Raw genomic sequence first — 17,806 nt, forward strand, 5'->3', positions numbered from 1 at the left:
GTAGCTGGTTTCAAGGGGACAAAGAGTGATATATTTCTAGAGGCAGAGTGGTGTAAGAGAGACCTAAGACGACGACATAGCATGGCAGCAACACAACATGACAACATGGTAGCAACACATCTTGGCAGCAGCACAACATGGTAGCAGCACAAAACAGGGTACAAACGTTGTTTGGTGTACTATGTGAGAGAAACAAGATGGCCAGTAGTAGCTGGCTTTTCGGCACCCTCGAGCCACCAGCGCAAGGGTGAGAGGGCATGAGTGCCTGGCTAACCCTGCTTTCCAGGTGACTACCTCATGAAGCTGATTGAGAGAATGCCAAGAGTGTGCAAAGCTGTCATCAAGACAACGGGTGATTACTTGGAAGAATGTCAAATATATTTGTATTTGTTTAACAATTATTTGGGTCACTACATATGTGTTATTTCATAGTTTTGATGTCTTCACTATTATTCTACAGTGTAGAAAATAGTAAAATTGTAAGGGCTGTCGTTCTCCTCTTCCTCGGACGAGGAGAGGAGAGAAGGATCATCAGACCAAAATGCAGCATTCGGGAAATAAGCCATCTTTTATTTAAACGACGATGGCAACACGAAAACAAACACTTTCAAAATTACAAAACAAGAAAACGACGTAGACGAAAAAACCTGAACATGAACTTACAAAACTAACGTAAAACTCACGGACAGGAACAGACTACATCGAAACGAAACGAACAACCGAACAGTCCCGTATGGTGCAAGACATAACACAGATACGGAAGACAATCACCCACAAACAAACAGTGAGAACACCCTACCTAAATATGACTCTTAATTAGAGGAGAACGCAAAACACCTGCCTCTAATTAAGAGCCATACCAGGCAACCAAAACCAACATAGAAACAGATAACATAGACTGCCCACCCAAAACACATGCCCTGACCTAAACACATACAAAAAACAACATAAAACAGGTCAGGACCGTTACAGAACCCCCCCCCTCAAGGTGCGAACGCCGGGCGCACCAGCACAAAGTCCAGGGGAGGGTCTGGGTGGGCAGTTGACCACGGTGATGGCTCCGGCTCTGGACGCTGTCCCCACACCACCATAGTCACTCCCCGCTTCTGTCTTCCCCTCCCAATGACCACCCTAAAACTAACATCCCCTAAATGAATGGCCAGCACCGGGAGAAGGGGCAGCACCGGGACAAGGGGCAGCACCGGGACAAGGGGCAGCACCGGGACAAGGGGCAGCACCGGGACAAGGGGCAGCACCAGGATAAGGGGCAGCACCAGGATAAGGGGCAGCACCGGGATAAGGGGCAGCACCGGAACAAGGGGCAGCACCGGAACAAGGGGCAGCACCGGAACAAGGGGCAGCACCGGAACAAGGGGCAGCACCGGGACAAGGGGCAGCACCGGTACAAGGGGCAGCACCGGGATAAGGGGCAACACCGGGACAAGGGGCAACACCGGGACAAGGGACAGGTACCGGCTGATATACTCAGGTAGATCCTGACTGAACGGCTCTCGACGCTCATGGCTGGCTGACGGCTCTCGACGCTCATGGCAGGCTGACGGTTCTCGACGCTCATGGCAGGCTGACGGCTCTCGACGCTCATGGCAGGCTGACGGCTCTCGACGCTCATGGCAGGCTGACGGCTCTCGACGCTCATGGCGGGCTGACGGCTCTCGACGCTCATGGCAGGCTGACGGCTCTCGACGCTCATGGCGGGCTGACGGCTCTCGACGCTCATGGCGGGCTGACGGCTCTCGACGCTCATGGCTCTCTGACGGCTCTGGCTGCTCATGGCTCGCTGGCGGCTCTGGCAGATCCTGTCTGGTTGGCGGCTCTGGCAGATCCTGTCTGGTTGGCGGCTCTGGCAGATCCTGTCTGGTTGGCGGCTCTGGCAGATCCTGTCTGGCGGGCGGCTCTAGCGGCTCCTGTCTGGCGGGCGGCTCTAGCGGCTCCTGTCTGGCGGACGGCTCTGTAGGCTCATGGCAGACGGGCGGCTTTGCAGGCTCATGGCAGACGGGCGGCTTTGCAGGCTCATGGCAGACGGATGGCTCAGACGGCGCTGGGGAGACGGATGGCTCAGATGGCGCTGGGGAGACGGATTGCTCAGATGGCGCTGGGGAGACGGATGGCTCAGATGGCGCTGGGGAGACGGATGGCTCTGGCCGGATACGGCGCACTGTAGACCTGGTGCGTGGTGCCGGAACTGGAGGCACCGGGCTAAGGATAAGCACCTTCCTACTAGTGCGGGGAGCAGGAACAGGGCACACTGTACTCTCAAAGCCCACTCTATACCTGATGCGAGGTACCGGCACTGGTGACACCGGGCTGAGGACAAGCACATCAGGATTAGTAGGGGGAGAAGATACAGTGTGTACAGGGCTCTGGAGACGCACAGGAGGCTTTGTGCGTGGTGCCGGAACTGGAGGCACCGAACTGGATACACGCACTACAGAGAGAGTGCGTGGAGGAGGAACTGGGCTCAGGAGACGCACTGGTAGCCTAGTGCGTAGTGTAGGCACTGTAGGTACTAGGCTGGAGCGGGGAGGTGGCGCCGGAAATACCGGACCGTGGAGGCGTACTGGCACTCTTGAGCATTTAGCCTGCCCAACCTTACCTGGTTGAATGCTCCCGGTCGCCCGACCAGTGCGAGGAGGTGGAATAACCCGCACCGGCCTATGTAGGCGAACCGGGGAAACCATGCGTAAGGCAGGTGCCATGTATGCCCGCCCGAGGAGACGCACTGGAGACCAGACGCGTTGAGCCGGCCTCATGACACCTGGCTCAATACCCCATCTAGCCCTGCCAGTGCGGGGAGGTGGAATAACCCGCACTGGGCTATGCATTCGTACAGGAGACACCGTGCGCTCTACTGCGTAACACGGCGCCTGCCCGTACTCCCGCTCTCCACGGTAAGCCTGGGAAGTGGGCGCAGGTCTCCTACCTGCCCTTGGCCCACCACCTCTTAGCCTCCCCCCAAGAAATTTTTGGGTGTTACTTACGGGCTTTTTGGGCTTCCGTGCCAGACGCGTTCCCTCATAACTCCGGTTCCTCTCTCCGGTAGCCTCTACTCTCCTCAGTGCCTCCAGCTCAGCTTTGGGACAGCGATATTCTCCCGGCTGTGCCCATGGACCTCTCCCGTCCAATATTTCGTCCCAAGTCCAGGAGTCCTTGTTGCCCTGTCGAGCTTTCCCTTGCCGCTTGGTCCTAATTTGGTGGGTGATTCTGTAAGGGCTGTCGTTCTCCTCTTCCTCGGACGAGGAGAGGAGAGAAGGATCATCAGACCAAAATGCAGCATTCGGGAAATAAGCCATCTTTTATTTAAACGACGATGGCAACACGAAAACAAACACTTTCAAAATTACAAAACAAGAAAACGACGTAGACGAAAAAACCTGAACATGAACTTACAAAACTAACGTAAAACTCACGGACAGGAACAGACTACATCGAAACGAAACGAACAACCGAACAGTCCCGTATGGTGCAAGACATAACACAGATACGGAAGACAATCACCCACAAACAAACAGTGAGAACACCCTACCTAAATATGACTCTTAATTAGAGGAGAACGCAAAACACCTGCCTCTAATTAAGAGCCATACCAGGCAACCAAAACCAACATAGAAACAGATAACATAGACTGCCCACCCAAAACACATGCCCTGACCTAAACACATACAAAAAACAACATAAAACAGGTCAGGACCGTTACAGAACCCCCCCCTCAAGGTGCGAACGCCGGGCGCACCAGCACAAAGTCCAGGGGAGGGTCTGGGTGGGCAGTTGACCACGGTGGTGGCTCCGGCTCTGGACGCTGTCCCCACACCACCATAGTCACTCCCCGCTTCTGTCTTCCCCTCCCAATGACCACCCTAAAACTAACATCCCCTAAATGAATGGCCAGCACCGGGAGAAGGGGCAGCACCGGGACAAGGGGCAGCACCGGGACAAGGGGCAGCACCGGGACAAGGGGCAGCACCGGGACAAGGGGCAGCACCAGGATAAGGGGCAGCACCAGGATAAGGGGCAGCACCGGGATAAGGGGCAGCACCGGAACAAGGGGCAGCACCGGAACAAGGGGCAGCACCGGAACAAGGGGCAGCACCGGAACAAGGGGCAGCACCGGGACAAGGGGCAGCACCGGGACAAGGGGCAGCACCGGTACAAGGGGCAGCACCGGGATAAGGGGCAACACCGGGACAAGGGACAGGTACCGGCTGATATACTCAGGTAGATCCTGACTGAACGGCTCTCGACGCTCATGGCTGGCTGACGGCTCTCGACGCTCATGGCAGGCTGACGGTTCTCGACGCTCATGGCAGGCTGACGGCTCTCGACGCTCATGGCAGGCTGACGGCTCTCGACGCTCATGGCAGGCTGACGGCTCTCGACGCTCATGGCAGGCTGACGGCTCTCGACGCTCATGGCAGGCTGACGGCTCTCGACGCTCATGGCGGGCTGACGGCTCTCGACGCTCATGGCGGGCTGACGGCTCTCGACGCTCATGGCTCTCTGACGGCTCTGGCTGCTCATGGCTCGCTGGCGGCTCTGGCAGATCCTGTCTGGTTGGCGGCTCTGGCAGATCCTGTCTGGTTGGCGGCTCTGGCAGATCCTGTCTGGTTGGCGGCTCTGGCAGATCCTGTCTGGCGGGCGGCTCTAGCGGCTCCTGTCTGGCGGGCGGCTCTAGCGGCTCCTGTCTGGCGGACGGCTCTGTAGGCTCATGGCAGACGGGCGGCTTTGCAGGCTCATGGCAGACGGGCGGCTTTGCAGGCTCATGGCAGACGGATGGCTCAGACGGCGCTGGGGAGACGGATGGCTCAGATGGCGCTGGGGAGACGGATTGCTCAGATGGCGCTGGGGAGATGGATGGCTCAGATGGCGCTGGGGAGACGGATGGCTCTGGCCAGATACGGCGCACTGTAGACCTGGTGCGTGGTGCCGGAACTGGAGGCACCGGGCTAAGGATAAGCACCTTCCTACTAGTGCGGGGAGCAGGAACAGGGCACACTGTACTCTCAAAGCCCACTCTATACCTGATGCGAGGTACCGGCACTGGTGACACCGGGCTGAGGACAAGCACATCAGGATTAGTAGGGGGAGAAGATACAGTGTGTACAGGGCTCTGGAGACGCACAGGAGGCTTTGTGCGTGGTGCCGGAACTGGAGGCACCGAACTGGATACACGCACTACAGAGAGAGTGCGTGGAGGAGGAACTGGGCTCAGGAGACGCACTGGTAGCCTAGTGCGTAGTGTAGGCACTGTAGGTACTAGGCTGGAGCGGGGAGGTGGCGCCGGAAATACCGGACCGTGGAGGCGTACTGGCACTCTTGAGCATTTAGCCTGCCCAACCTTACCTGGTTGAATGCTCCCGGTCGCCCGACCAGTGCGAGGAGGTGGAATAACCCGCACCGGCCTATGTAGGCGAACCGGGGAAACCATGCGTAAGGCAGGTGCCATGTATGCCCGCCCGAGGAGACGCACTGGAGACCAGACGCGTTGAGCCGGCCTCATGACACCTGGCTCAATACCCCATCTAGCCCTGCCAGTGCGGGGAGGTGGAATAACCCGCACTGGGCTATGCATTCGTACAGGAGACACCGTGCGCTCTACTGCGTAACACGGCGCCTGCCCGTACTCCCGCTCTCCACGGTAAGCCTGGGAAGTGGGCGCAGGTCTCCTACCTGCCCTTGGCCCACTACCTCTTAGCCCTCCCCCCAAGAAATTTTTGGGTGTTACTTACGGGCTTTTTGGGCTTCCGTGCCAGACGCGTTCCCTCATAACTCCGGTTCCTCTCTCCGGTAGCCTCTACTCTCCTCAGTGCCTCCAGCTCAGCTTTGGGACAGCGATATTCTCCCGGCTGTGCCCATGGACCTCTCCCGTCCAATATTTCGTCCCAAGTCCAGGAGTCCTTGTTGCCCTGTCGAGCTTTCCCTTGCCGCTTGGTCCTAATTTGGTGGGTGATTCTGTAAGGGCTGTCGTTCTCCTCTTCCTCGGACGAGGAGAGGAGAGAAGGATCATCAGACCAAAATGCAGCATTCGGGAAATAAGCCATCTTTTATTTAAACGACGATGGCAACATGAAAACAAACACTTTCAAAATTACAAAACAAGAAAACGACGTAGACGAAAAAACCTGAACATGAACTTACAAAACTAACGTAAAACTCACGGACAGGAACAGACTACATCGAAACGAAACGAACAACCGAACAGTCCCGTATGGTGCAAGACATAACACAGATACGGAAGACAATCACCCACAAACAAACAGTGAGAACACCCTACCTAAATATGACTCTTAATTAGAGGAGAACGCAAAACACCTGCCTCTAATTAAGAGCCATACCAGGCAACCAAAACCAACATAGAAACAGATAACATAGACTGCCCACCCAAAACACATGCCCTGACCTAAACACATACAAAAAACAACATAAAACAGGTCAGGACCGTTACAGAACCCCCCCCTCAAGGTGCGAACGCCGGGCGCACCAGCACAAAGTCCAGGGGAGGGTCTGGGTGGGCAGTTGACCACGGTGGTGGCTCCGGCTCTGGACGCTGTCCCCACACCACCATAGTCACTCCCCGCTTCTGTCTTCCCCTCCCAATGACCACCCTAAAACTAACATCCCCTAAATGAATGGCCAGCACCGGGAGAAGGGGCAGCACCGGGACAAGGGGCAGCACCGGGACAAGGGGCAGCACCGGGACAAGGGGCAGCACCGGGACAAGGGGCAGCACCAGGATAAGGGGCAGCACCAGGATAAGGGGCAGCACCGGGATAAGGGGCAGCACCGGAACAAGGGGCAGCACCGGAACAAGGGGCAGCACCGGAACAAGGGGCAGCACCGGAACAAGGGGCAGCACCGGGACAAGGGGCAGCACCGGGACAAGGGGCAGCACCGGTACAAGGGGCAGCACCGGGATAAGGGGCAACACCGGGACAAGGGACAGGTACCGGCTGATATACTCAGGTAGATCCTGACTGAACGGCTCTCGACGCTCATGGCTGGCTGACGGCTCTCGACGCTCATGGCAGGCTGACGGTTCTCGACGCTCATGGCAGGCTGACGGCTCTCGACGCTCATGGCAGGCTGACGGCTCTCGACGCTCATGGCAGGCTGACGGCTCTCGACGCTCATGGCAGGCTGACGGCTCTCGACGCTCATGGCAGGCTGACGGCTCTCGACGCTCATGGCGGGCTGACGGCTCTCGACGCTCATGGCGGGCTGACGGCTCTCGACGCTCATGGCTCTCTGACGGCTCTGGCTGCTCATGGCTCGCTGGCGGCTCTGGCAGATCCTGTCTGGTTGGCGGCTCTGGCAGATCCTGTCTGGTTGGCGGCTCTGGCAGATCCTGTCTGGTTGGCGGCTCTGGCAGATCCTGTCTGGCGGGCGGCTCTAGCGGCTCCTGTCTGGCGGGCGGCTCTAGCGGCTCCTGTCTGGCGGACGGCTCTGTAGGCTCATGGCAGACGGGCGGCTTTGCAGGCTCATGGCAGACGGGCGGCTTTGCAGGCTCATGGCAGACGGATGGCTCAGACGGCGCTGGGGAGACGGATGGCTCAGATGGCGCTGGGGAGACGGATTGCTCAGATGGCGCTGGGGAGACGGATGGCTCAGATGGCGCTGGGGAGACGGATGGCTCTGGCCGGATACGGCGCACTGTAGACCTGGTGCGTGGTGCCGGAACTGGAGGCACCGGGCTAAGGATAAGCACCTTCCTACTAGTGCGGGGAGCAGGAACAGGGCACACTGTACTCTCAAAGCCCACTCTATACCTGATGCGAGGTACCGGCACTGGTGACACCGGGCTGAGGACAAGCACATCAGGATTAGTAGGGGGAGAAGATACAGTGTGTACAGGGCTCTGGAGACGCACAGGAGGCTTTGTGCGTGGTGCCGGAACTGGAGGCACCGAACTGGATACACGCACTACAGAGAGAGTGCGTGGAGGAGGAACTGGGCTCAGGAGACGCACTGGTAGCCTAGTGCGTAGTGTAGGCACTGTAGGTACTAGGCTGGAGCGGGGAGGTGGCGCCGGAAATACCGGACCGTGGAGGCGTACTGGCACTCTTGAGCATTTAGCCTGCCCAACCTTACCTGGTTGAATGCTCCCGGTCGCCCGACCAGTGCGAGGAGGTGGAATAACCCGCACCGGCCTATGTAGGCGAACCGGGGAAACCATGCGTAAGGCAGGTGCCATGTATGCCCGCCCGAGGGGACGCACTGGAGACCAGACGCGTTGAGCCGGCCTCATGACACCTGGCTCAATACCCCATCTAGCCCTGCCAGTGCGGGGAGGTGGAATAACCCGCACTGGGCTATGCATTCGTACAGGAGACACCGTGCGCTCTACTGCGTAACACGGCGCCTGCCCGTACTCCCGCTCTCCACGGTAAGCCTGGGAAGTGGGCGCAGGTCTCCTACCTGCCCTTGGCCCACTACCTCTTAGCCCTCCCCCCAAGAAATTTTTGGGTGTTACTTACGGGCTTTTTGGGCTTCCGTGCCAGACGCGTTCCCTCATAACTCCGGTTCCTCTCTCCGGTAGCCTCTACTCTCCTCAGTGCCTCCAGCTCAGCTTTGGGACAGCGATATTCTCCCGGCTGTGCCCATGGACCTCTCCCGTCCAATATTTCGTCCCAAGTCCAGGAGTCCTTGTTGCCCTGTCGAGCTTTCCCTTGCCGCTTGGTCCTAATTTGGTGGGTGATTCTGTAAGGGCTGTCGTTCTCCTCTTCCTCGGACGAGGAGAGGAGAGAAGGATCATCAGACCAAAATGCAGCATTCGGGAAATAAGCCATCTTTTATTTAAACGACGATGGCAACACGAAAACAAACACTTTCAAAATTACAAAACAAGAAAACGACGTAGACGAAAAAACCTGAACATGAACTTACAAAACGAACGTAAAACTCACGGACAGGAACAGACTACATCGAAACGAAACGAACAACCGAACAGTCCCGTATGGTGCAAGACATAACACAGATACGGAAGACAATCACCCACAAACAAACAGTGAGAACACCCTACCTAAATATGACTCTTAATTAGAGGAGAACGCAAAACACCTGCCTCTAATTAAGAGCCATACCAGGCAACCAAAACCAACATAGAAACAGATAACATAGACTGCCCACCCAAAACACATGCCCTGACCTAAACACATACAAAAAACAACATAAAACAGGTCAGGACCGTTACAGAACCCCCCCCTCAAGGTGCGAACGCCGGGCGCACCAGCACAAAGTCCAGGGGAGGGTCTGGGTGGGCAGTTGACCACGGTGGTGGCTCCGGCTCTGGACGCTGTCCCCACACCACCATAGTCACTCCCCGCTTCTGTCTTCCCCTCCCAATGACCACCCTAAAACTAACATCCCCTAAATGAATGGCCAGCACCGGGAGAAGGGGCAGCACCGGGACAAGGGGCAGCACCGGGACAAGGGGCAGCACCGGGACAAGGGGCAGCACCGGGACAAGGGGCAGCACCGGGATAAGGGGCAGCACCGGGATAAGGGGCAGCACCGGGATAAGGGGCAGCACCGGAACAAGGGGCAGCACCGGAACAAGGGGCAGCACCGGAACAAGGGGCAGCACCGGAACAAGGGGCAGCACCGGAACAAGGGGCAGCACCGGGAAAAGGGGCAGCACCGGGACAAGGGGCAGCACCGGTACAAGGGGCAGCACCGGGATAAGGGGCAACACCGGGACAAGGGGCAACACCGGGACAAGGGACAGGTACCGGCTGATATACTCAGGTAGATCCTGACTGAACGGCTCTCGACGCTCATGGCTGGCTGACGGCTCTCGACGCTCATGGCAGGCTGACGGTTCTCGACGCTCATGGCAGGCTGACGGCTCTCGACGCTCATGGCAGGCTGACGGCTCTCGACGCTCATGGCAGGCTGACGGCTCTCGACGCTCATGGCGGGCTGACGGCTCTCGACGCTCATGGCAGGCTGACGGCTCTCGACGCTCATGGCGGGCTGACGGCTCTCGACGCTCATGGCGGGCTGACGGCTCTCGACGCTCATGGCTCTCTGACGGCTCTGGCTGCTCATGGCTCGCTGGCGGCTCTGGCAGATCCTGTCTGGTTGGCGGCTCTGGCAGATCCTGTCTGGTTGGCGGCTCTGGCAGATCCTGTCTGGTTGGCGGCTCTGGCAGATCCTGTCTGGCGGGCGGCTCTAGCGGCTCCTGTCTGGCGGGCGGCTCTAGCGGCTCCTGTCTGGCGGACGGCTCTGTAGGCTCATGGCAGACGGGCGGCTTTGCAGGCTCATGGCAGACGGGCGGCTTTGCAGGCTCATGGCAGACGGATGGCTCAGACGGCGCTGGGGAGACGGATGGCTCAGATGGCGCTGGGGAGACGGATTGCTCAGATGGCGCTGGGGAGACGGATGGCTCAGATGGCGCTGGGGAGACGGATGGCTCTGGCCGGATACGGCGCACTGTAGACCTGGTGCGTGGTGCCGGAACTGGAGGCACCGGGCTAAGGATAAGCACCTTCCTACTAGTGCGGGGAGCAGGAACAGGGCACACTGTACTCTCAAAGCCCACTCTATACCTGATGCGAGGTACCGGCACTGGTGACACCGGGCTGAGGACAAGCACATCAGGATTAGTAGGGGGAGAAGATACAGTGTGTACAGGGCTCTGGAGACGCACAGGAGGCTTTGTGCGTGGTGCCGGAACTGGAGGCACCGAACTGGATACACGCACTACAGAGAGAGTGCGTGGAGGAGGAACTGGGCTCAGGAGACGCACTGGTAGCCTAGTGCGTAGTGTAGGCACTGTAGGTACTAGGCTGGAGCGGGGAGGTGGCGCCGGAAATACCGGACCGTGGAGGCGTACTGGCACTCTTGAGCATTTAGCCTGCCCAACCTTACCTGGTTGAATGCTCCCGGTCGCCGACCAGTGCGAGGAGGTGGAATAACCCGCACCGGCCTATGTAGGCGAACCGGGGAAACCATGCGTAAGGCAGGTGCCATGTATGCCCGCCCGAGGAGACGCACTGGAGACCAGACGCGTTGAGCCGGCCTCATGACACCTGGCTCAATACCCCATCTAGCCCTGCCAGTGCGAGGAGGTGGAATAACCCGCACTGGGCTATGCATTCGTACAGGAGACACCGTGCGCTCTACTGCGTAACACGGCGCCTGCCCGTACTCCCGCTCTCCACGGTAAGCCTGGGAAGTGGGCGCAGGTCTCCTACCTGCCCTTGGCCCACTACCTCTTAGCCCTCCCCCCAAGAAATTTTTGGGTGTTACTTACGGGCTTTTTGGGCTTCCGTGCCAGACGCGTTCCCTCATAACTCCGGTTCCTCTCTCCGGTAGCCTCTACTCTCCTCAGTGCCTCCAGCTCAGCTTTGGGACAGCGATATTCTCCCGGCTGTGCCCATGGACCTCTCCCGTCCAATATTTCGTCCCAAGTCCAGGAGTCCTTGTTGCCCTGTCGAGCTTTCCCTTGCCGCTTGGTCCTAATTTGGTGGGTGATTCTGTAAGGGCTGTCGTTCTCCTCTTCCTCGGACGAGGAGAGGAGAGAAGGATCATCAGACCAAAATGCAGCATTCGGGAAATAAGCCATCTTTTATTTAAACGACGATGGCAACACGAAAACAAACACTTTCAAAATTACAAAACAAGAAAACGACGTAGACGAAAAAACCTGAACATGAACTTACAAAACTAACGTAAAACTCACGGACAGGAACAGACTACATCGAAACGAAACGAACAACCGAACAGTCCCGTATGGTGCAAGACATAACACAGATACGGAAGACAATCACCCACAAACAAACAGTGAGAACACCCTACCTAAATATGACTCTTAATTAGAGGAGAACGCAAAACACCTGCCTCTAATTAAGAGCCATACCAGGCAACCAAAACCAACATAGAAACAGATAACATAGACTGCCCACCCAAAACACATGCCCTGACCTAAACACATACAAAAAACAACATAAAACAGGTCAGGACCGTTACAAAAATAAAGAAAAACCCTTGAATGAGTAGGTGTCCAAACTTCGGAAAGTATTCAGACACATTGACTTTTTCCACATTTTGTTACGTTACAGCCTTATTCTAAAATTGATTAAATATTTTTTGTTAGCAAATGTATTAAAAATAATAAACAAATTCCTTATTTACGTAAGTATTCAGACCCTATGCTATTAACCTCGAAATTGAGCTCAGGTGCATCCTGTTTCCATTGATCATCCTTGAGATGTTTATACAACTTGATTGGAGTCCACCTGTGGTAAATTCTATTGATTGGACATGATTTGGAAAGGCACCTGTCTATATAATGTCCTACAGTTGACAGTGCATGTCAGAGCAAAAACCAAGCCATGAGGTCGAAGGAATTGTCCGTAGAGCTCTGAGACAGGATTGTGTCAAGGCACAGATCTGCGAAAGGCTTCCCAAAAATGTCTACAGCATCGAAGGTCCCCAAGAACACAGTGGCCTTCATCATTCTTAAATGGAGGAAGTTTGGAATCACCAAGGCTTTTCTTGAGCTGGCCGCCCAGCCCAACTGAGCAATTGGCAGAGAAGGGCCTTAGTCAGGGAGGTGACCAAGAACCCAATGGTCACTCTGACAGGGCTCCAGACTTACTCCGCAGAGAGTGTCACGTCTGGAAAAAACCTGGCACCATCCCTATGGTAAAGCATGATGGTGGCAGGATCGAGGCAAAGATGAACGGAGCAAAGTACAGAGAGATCCTTGATGGAAACCTGCCCAGGACCTCAGACTGGGGCCAAGTTTCACCTTCCAACAGGACAACAACCCTAAGCACACAGCCGAGACAATGTAGGTGTATCTTCGGGACAAGTCTCTAAATGTCCTTGAGTGGCCCAGCCAGAGCCCGGACTTGAACCCGATCTAACATCTCTGGAGAGACCTGAAAATAGCTGTGCAGCCAACCTGGCAGAGCTTGAGAGGATACGCAGAGAAGAATAGGAGTAACTCCCCAAAATACAGGTATGCCAAGCTTGTAGCATCATACCCAAAGACTCAACGCTGTAATCGCTGCCAAAGGTGTTTCAACAAAGTACTGAGTAAAGGGTCTGAATACTTGTGTAAATGTGATATTTCAGTTTTTTATTTGTAATACATTTATAAAAACGTATCTTTGCTTTGTCATTATTTGGAAAAAGTCAAGGGGTCTGAATACTGTATTTGTGTGTTGGAGTGTCAGTGTAGAATGTGTGAGTGTGTGATAAATGACAGTCAGGATCTGCCTCTGCCTCTGCCTCTGCCTCTTCTCTATCATTACGTGTCAGATTTGTAAAGCTTTGGGGTGCTTGGTGACATGTCCTTTCCTTTTGCCTCAAAGCTGATAAAACTGGTCCCGGAGCCCAGCCACAAAATCTCTCAAGGAGACCACCAAATGTACAGCATTAGACAGTTCCAATTTTGGACTGCCTGAAAGCTTGTGCTTGTATTCTGAAAACGTTGGAGTATTGTGTTCCAAAAGTTACAGAAAAAGCTATCTCGAGTTTATCCATTCGGGTATAGAGCGTTAGAGCCTCATTACGTGTGGCCAGAGTTAGATTTTCGTCCTCAGATACTTCTAGATAAAACTGAATAACATTGGCATAATTGAGGCATATTGCATTTGTGGCTTGTGCATGGGCAGACCACCTTGTACCGGAAAGAGATTTGAGGGTTTCAATTCGACTGTTTACATTTGGTTGTAAACCTGATGTTATATGCTATTGCCAAGTGGATTTGGAGCAAAGTGATTCTCCTGTGTGACTTGTTATAGTAAGGAACTTTAGGAAACGTTCCTCAACTTTGCCGTCAGGCGAGACATATCTCATGATAAAAGTCAGCTGATCTACGTGGGTAACATCTGGGGTGGAATCAACACTGATAGAAAAATATTTTAATATTTTAAGTTCCAATATTATTTCTAGGAGTGCCCTCTCTCCCAGTCGATACAAATGGTAGATAAGACGTGTTGCCTCTTCCTGCATTCCCATATCTTGCAGCGTGTTCATGTAGAAATGTCAACTTGAAGTATATCCAAATAATTGTAATTTGAGATGGAACCAAATATTTTGTTGTCCAATACTGGCAGCTGGTCTCAAATGGTTATTTTAGCCCCGAGTCAATTAGTCCTTTTTCTGCAGTCCTTGAGATCCATGTCAGCATGCATTTGCGATGGGCCTCTGATCCGTCATGTTCGGTTATGCACACATTTGCATGTTTCCAGTCATTAAATCCAGTACAAGTCGCACATTTTGACATGTTATAATTTTCCCCGAACAACTGACACACAAAACAAAATAGACCGTTTTGAAGGAGAGTGAAGGAGCCACTCATGGGGCACAGACTCGCCATTCAAAAGTTTGCGATTGCAAAAGAGTTTTGAAAAGGATCACTTTTGATATTTGTATTGTTTCTTTGAGGCTGAGAAATCTGCGTTCCTATTTTGGCCTGATGTTGGTCCCGCTACCCCTTTATCGACCCAGTAGGTCCGCGCCCTGTCATTGACCTTCACGCTGTCATCGACTGCGCTGTCATTGACCAACATCCCGGGTCGAGGCCTGTGTTACGAGGTCTGGTGGTGGTCCCAGCGGCGGCATCATTATCATCACTACCGTTTCCCTAGGCAGCACTGGTGCTCTTGCTACCGACCTCATCGTCCACATTGTCATCTAGGGACGGTCATAAGCAAGCACCATTGAATAGCTCATCAGAAGCTTAGTGTGACTCATGATGGAATCTGACTGACTTGTTAGCAAGCAAGCCAACACATTTGATTACATATCCCTAACATTCAGATAGCTAAACAATTGAACGAATGGGGTTGTCATCATCATGCTAAGTCCTGGGCTGGTGGTAGCTAGCTAGAGGGAACTCAGTTAGGGCCTGCCTGCCTACCTGATGGTACTGTTTTTCCTTTGGTGTCGCCAGTGGCAGTAACACCGGTGGTGCTGTTGCTGCTACCAACGACCACATCCACATTGTCATCTTGGGGCAGTCATTAGCAAGCACCCCCATTAATTAGCTGTCATAAGTTCAGTGTGTGACACATGAATGATTGAGTCTGACTGACTTGTTTTCATTATCCATATAACATCTAGCTAAATAGATTGTCATCATGCTAGATACATGGTTGACCTGCCTGGTGGTGGTAAATAGCTAGCTTGCAAAGTTACCTGAAGCTGGTGGTGCTGTTGCCAGTATGGTCGGACTCGATGTCAATCCGCTGGGCCCTGCTTGGTTGTCGTTGTCCTTTGTCAGTTTGGAACCTTGCGGTTCGCCAGAGAACAGTTAAGTAGGAAGACAGGAATCTAGTCATGCTGAGAAGATCTTCCGGAGTTAGAAAGAACTCTTCTCAAGGAAGAGTGTCACGTTCTGACTTTAGTTCCTTTTTTATGTCTTTGTTTTGGTTTGGTCAGGGCGTGAGTTGGGGTGGGCATTCTATGTTGTTTTTCTATGTTTGTATTTCTGTGTTTGGCCTGGTATGGTTCTCAATCAGAGGCAGCTGTTGTTCGTTGTCTCTGTTTGAGAATCATACTTAGGTAGCCTGTTTTCCCACTATGGGTTGTGGGTAGTTGTTTTCTGTGTTTTACCATACAGAACTGTTTCAGTCTCGTTCATTTTCTCTTTTTGTTTTGTCATTCAGTGTTCAGTTGCATTTCATTAAAATGGACACTTACCACGCTGCACATTGGTCCGATCTTTCATACTCGTCATTAGATGAGGGCGAGTACCGTTACAAAGAGAGGCAATAATGACCAGAGGCGGGGCGAGTGGTGTCTTGTGAAGAGGAGTTTTAATATCATTCGCCATTCGACCTGTCTGTCTCCAACAAACTCTGTGATTGGTACTTCCGTTAGAGAATCCGCCTGAGTGAATCCCCATAAAGTGAGCTATCGAGAGGATATATTTGAAATGGAAGCGAGGGGCAATCTCTAATCAGAAGATGATTTAATTGAGGCTGGAAAGTTACACATGTTAATTACAATCACTTTTGTTTGGTGAAATATGAGCTCATATATTACACCCCTAAAATGATCCTTGTCAACAATAGCCTTTAGACATATATTTTCCCCATATTTTCATATAATGACTATGATTACATTTTTATTATGATTCACCTCTCCATTACTGACTGGCTCGAGCTAATATGTTTGCCAATAAATATCTAAGATCAGTTTGTCGTGTCTGGACTATCATTAAATGTGGAGACTGTTATCAAGTCAAGTCAATTCTCGATGTGTAACTATTATTATTATTACGTGATTAAACTAATCATGTAAACTTTAATTAACTAGGAAGTTGGGGCATCACGGGAAAATGTTTATAGTTTCTATTTCCTGAATCGACTCCTCAGATATTTTCATATCTTATCGATTAGTCTTTTATTAATGTATCATTATTACCTCATCAGTTCTCCTTACTGAACGTCGCAAACCCTTGGATACCTGCACGAAACCTAGCCTAAATGATGAATCAGCGATATACAAATTGGCTTAATTATTTATTTACTAACTAAATAAATAATCACAGAAATACATAACAAACAAACAGTAGATATTGGTTACTAAGACAATGCATTAATAAGTCCCTAGTGGGCTAAACCGGTATGACGGCTTTGTAGACAATGGAAAGGGGTGGGGACAGATAAAAGAGTGGGAAAGACAAAATGGATTCACTACACACAGTTGATAATTATGTTCATTGAAATGCTAATTTTGCACATGAATGGCCGCTCATTCGAGAATAATTGCAATGTATATATTTACGCCTGTATGTTGTTGTCTTCTCTGTTGGAATCTGCTGGAGAGTCAGTTCATCAGAGAGTCTCTGGTTAACTTCCCCAGAAGTCTCAATGTCTTTCGTAGTTGTCGCTTTCTCAGCGGCTCTGGATAGTGTCTGTTGTAATGTATATGTCAGGCGTACAGAAGGTTCTTGCATAGAAAAGATGCTTCCGCAGTTGTTGATATTCTCATACTAGACTTACGTTATTTTCAGCTGCAGACTAGTAATACTACGTCTAGGATTTGTTCTTATTCTGTAGTGATCGATAGTCTCAGAGTTGAACCATTTCTAGCCGTGTAGCCAATGCTACACGCTCTATGGTCTCCGTGGCCTATAAAGTTGTAGTTCTTAACCATTTCACATGTAGCGTCAGCTGCATGTTTTCTAGTCTAATGGTTTATAGAATTGTAGCCATTCCAACGTGGGGACTCTGTCCTGGCGTTCTCTGACTTAATGTACATTTTGTAGGAAGTGGGTTTTATACTCTGTGGAAGAAGGGGTGGTTCTATTACGCCTAATGTGATGTCTGTGATCACGGGGGTGTGGCCACTGACTAATTAAACTTCATATGAAAATCCATAATCTCATTTAGAAGGCTAACATAACATTTCATCTTTTAACAAATAGTTTCATATGTAATCATATATTTTACCCAACTGTCGTGTCTTTGGCTATGCCGGATTAAGTAATATAACATGCTATTCTATAAAATAATTTCTCTGTAATTAATATTACCTGATTAAGCTAATCAGGTAGATAATTAATTAGAAAGTCGGGGCACCACGAAATAATGTTTATAGAGCTGTTATCTTCCGAATAAACTCTTAAAGACCTGGTAATCTTTTACGTCAATAGCAGTCAATACTTAATCATCACCTTGTTTAGTCTCATCTGAAAGTGGTAAATTCTTGGTTATCCTCACGAACCCTGGCTAACAAGTTGAATCAGCAATACAAAATTGGGTTTAATCATTTATTTACTAAATATCTAACTAATCACACAGAATCACATACACCGAATGGATCATAC

Source organism: Salvelinus fontinalis, chromosome 19 (genome assembly GCF_029448725.1).
Source record: "Salvelinus fontinalis isolate EN_2023a chromosome 19, ASM2944872v1, whole genome shotgun sequence".
Lineage (NCBI taxonomy): Eukaryota > Metazoa > Chordata > Actinopteri > Salmoniformes > Salmonidae > Salvelinus > Salvelinus fontinalis.